The sequence below is a fragment of the Penaeus monodon genome, chromosome 28 (genome assembly GCF_015228065.2).
Source record: "Penaeus monodon isolate SGIC_2016 chromosome 28, NSTDA_Pmon_1, whole genome shotgun sequence".
In the NCBI taxonomy this organism is placed as follows: Eukaryota; Metazoa; Arthropoda; class Malacostraca; order Decapoda; family Penaeidae; genus Penaeus; species Penaeus monodon.
The window spans coordinates 10,236,342-10,236,592 of record NC_051413.1 but is presented as its reverse complement, the minus strand read 5'-3'; positions in this window follow the sequence as shown (position 1 = coordinate 10,236,592).

Sequence of the window (251 nt, the reverse complement as noted above, 5' to 3'; positions counted from 1 at the left end):
AAGAAAATATATAATTCAGTCTATAAACAAGCAAACAGATGAATGATTGAATAATAAGGCTCAAATGTTATTCTCGCGAGGTTGCCTGCTTCACAAATTTTCTTTCTCCTATATTTTCTATCTAAATATCTTCACAAATTTTACACAAATGCTACTAAACATTTAACCCGTTAAAGATGACATATTTCGTCTATGTTATATGGAGAGACATGTTTTCTTTATACACACTGGCGAATGTGCATAAATTATGT